Genomic DNA, 3,702 nt, shown 5'->3' on the forward strand with positions numbered 1-3,702 from the left:
TTTGCTGTTATTGCTTCTAACAAAGAAATACAATGTCCAGAGTTTTTTGGGCAGAATTCAAAATGTTTACAGTCAGGTTCCAGTCTTTTTTCTAGTTTTATCCTTCCGGTAGTCACTTTGTCTTGGGCACTTCTGTTCCCACCCCCCCCCCTGCAAAAATTCTTTATTCTATTAAGCTAAACTCCTCAGTGCTATGTGAACATTTACACATTCAGTACTGAGGACCTCCATGGTTGTGATTCTTTTCATTTTGTTTCCTTCCACACTAAAACTTACCTAAGATCTCACGATTTATAAATCACATAGACAATAAGCAACAGAGTCGGAACTGAGATCCTGTTTCCCATACCCATAAACAACAGTTCAGCCAGGCTTCTAAAAGGTGTCAAGTAATTGTTGAGAAGTGATTTGTTTGGTTATGTGCATAAGCTTTGAATTTAGACAGATTTGGCTTTGAATGTTAGCTGCCTGGCTGCACAGTTACAAACAAGTTCCTTCGGGTGTCTTAGCTTAAGCAGTGATCTTCGTAACAGGAAAATAATGTGTGTGTGTGTGTGTGTGTGTGTGTAAAAGCTTAAAGTTATTATACCTTATATTGTTTGAAATGTATGTTCATAAATTATATGCATAATTATAAGCTCAAACTCGTTATATTTGTGATATAACTTATATATAATATACATAACACACACACACACACGCACATATATACATATGAAATTTGGTCCACATCATAACTTTAAGATGTGTGTGTGTGTGTGTGTGTGTGTGTGTGTGTGTATTGTATCCTCAGGGAGAATTTATATGTTTCAGTATCCATATATATAGTAATGGTATGTATACATAATATGTATGGTATATATACATAATGGCATATGTGTGTGTGTATGTATATATATATATATATATATATATATATATATGCCCCTGTGTGTGCATGTGTGTGTGTGTTCTAAGAAGCTCTACGTTAATTCTGATGCAAGAATAAAATACATCCAGGAGTCAGCAGGTTTAAAATAAAATATTACATTTATTACTTTAAAAGTTTTTGACCAATGTTGTTTAGATCAATGTGAGGCTAAAAGGACTTGTTAAAGCCCATTTCTAACCCCATTCCCACTTTCACCCTACTCAGGACCTGGAATCTCATCCAGAGGGCAAGGAAGGGCATCAAGCAAAGTAGAAAGACATGTACAATCATAACATCACTGGGTGGAGAAGGAAGGAAGGGAGTGAAATCTAAATAATTGAAAACACAGACCAATATTTGCTACTCAACAGTTAATGACTCACTTATCCTCCATGTGAATCTGAGAGTACAATTTCTTGCAAGAAGCTGGAAGTGTTAGTGGAGTAGAGACTACTCTACATGGGAAGAAGGGGGAGTTCAGAAATACAGGCTCTCTCTTAATATCTAGCGAGATGTTGATGCTCAGCAAGTAACTCCCTCTAAGTGGTGCCTATTATTATTAGTTAATAGTTGCTGTTGTTAAGTTTCCAGTGATCAACATTGCAATATTATTAATGATACTAAGTATATCTATATGATGTCTATGTATTTTTTTTACATGAAAGCTGAAATAAATCTTTCAATGAAAATTATGCAGTTAAGGCTCCTGTTTAGCAGTGCAGCATCTGTAGCCCTGTGGAAGGCCAAACATCAACAAATTTTGCTGACCTGGCTTCAGTAAGTTTTAATTCAACAAAAAGCCTGGTTGGACAAAGGCATCCACAAGTCTCAGACCATGTAGCACTCATTCTATTTAATGGAACTGTTCCGTATTTGTGCTTTCTGCTGGAACTGGATCTGTGTTTTTCTTTCTCAGTGGAGCATAAATGTAAGGTGATATCCAGAAGGGACCCAGAACAGGAAGGGATGAGAGGTGAAGTGGTGGTTGGGGGAACATAGAAACTGGATTGTTAGAAAGAAACAGAAAAAGATGACTCAGGTTATTTCATCAAATAAAAAGCATCCCCTTTGTGAACTGTCACAGCTGATTTCCACCTAAAAGCAATATGAATTTAGCAGACAATTTTGATGGCCCCCTGAGATTGTTAAATAGGGTATTGTCTTTATGGGCATGTATTATCCCTGTGCATGTGTACATTTTGATCAAGAGATAAATATCGTGGGGGGGGTTTCAATTAAGATACTGTATATTGGGGGTGCCTGGGTGGCTCAGTCAGTTAAGTGTCTGACTCTTGGTTTTGGCTCAAGTCGTGATCCCAGGGTCCTGGGATCAAGGCCCACATCAGGATCCGCACTCAGCAGGGAGTCTTTCCCTCTCTCTTTGCCCCTTCCCCTTGCACGTGCTCTCTCTCTCTCTCTCTCTGAAATACATAAGCAAATTAAAAAAAAAAAAGATATTTGACTTCAATGAGATAGCCATTTTTCTAAAGACTTGTAATACATCTCTCTCTCTCTCTCTCTCTCTCTCTCTCTCTCTGTCTCTCCCTACCCGTTCAAACTAAGGTTCTCACACATACGGTTTTCTCTCACTAAAATTCTATGCCCTGTCTTCTCCACCTGATGAATTCCTACTCTAGACCAGATTCTTCTTTGAACACACCCCATCAGGGAAATTTCCCTGATCTTTAAACTTAGCACTGGCTCCTTGGTATATGCTCCCACCACTCAATATAGTATCCCTTAAAACCTGTTTGCAGGTTTAAAGCCAGATTCCTATAATTTAAATTTTCACTCCACCACTTTTAGTATTGTGACCTTGCCCAAGATAATCCAGCTGCCCCATCTATAAGTCAGTAATAATACTAATACCTACCTCTGGATTAAGTATTAGGTTTTTGAGGATGAAATGAGGAAATTTATTTAACAGGCTGAAACCAAGGACTGACGGCTGAATGCATATTAGCCATTTTTATTGTTTTCATCCAGTTTTGTTTTCAAGCTGAGATACGGAGGGAAAGAGATTATGACAAGCTAGCATTCCAAATTCAGAGGTTGGATTTTATCTGGGAAGAAATGGAGAGTTGTTGATGGTTTTAAAGAGAGGAGAGACAGGGTCAGATGTGAATTTTAGAAAAATAAAAAACTAAAAGAAATACAGGGTGATGGGCAAGTAGAAGATGAAGTCTTTAAAATGTGCTCCATATAGCCAAGTGATTCATATTTAAGCAATCACATTTAATCACCATTTCCCAAAACTAAAAGCACATGTAAGTCAACAAACATGGGGGTAGAAATAAAACATTTGCGGAATGTTCACTGAGTGTGAGATGTGCTAAAGGCTGAGAATTCAAAGAGGAAGTTTGCATACTGTGGAATAAACCAGCCTAGTGTGTAAGAGCATCGGATTTGCAACTAAATAGACCTAGGTTTATCATCAAGGGCTATGCCTTCCCATTTCAGCAAGATTCTTAAACTACCTAAGCCTCAGTTTCCTCAAAATTAACAAGATTAATTGGCAAGATCAAATGAGGTACGGTGTCTAAATCACCTAAACATGCTTAGGATGTGGTACGTGTTCAGTTAATGTTAGTTTTCGTCATTACTATTATTATTGTTGATATTACTTTGCAACCGTGCTAAGTGGTTCCTTTCTTCAATGTCAAGGTGCTCACCGTCTGAATATAGAATACAAATACACAATATAGGAACTGTATTCTATTAGACGGACCAGGCTATTAAAAATGGCAAATAGTAATTGAGTGAATATCACTCGTCAGGTATTGTTCCAAGTG

Source organism: Mustela putorius, unplaced genomic scaffold, assembly GCF_011764305.1.
Source record: "Mustela putorius furo isolate JIRA1106 unplaced genomic scaffold, ASM1176430v1.1 tig00000596_pilon_pilon_pilon, whole genome shotgun sequence".
Classification (NCBI taxonomy): Eukaryota; Metazoa; Chordata; class Mammalia; order Carnivora; family Mustelidae; genus Mustela; species Mustela putorius.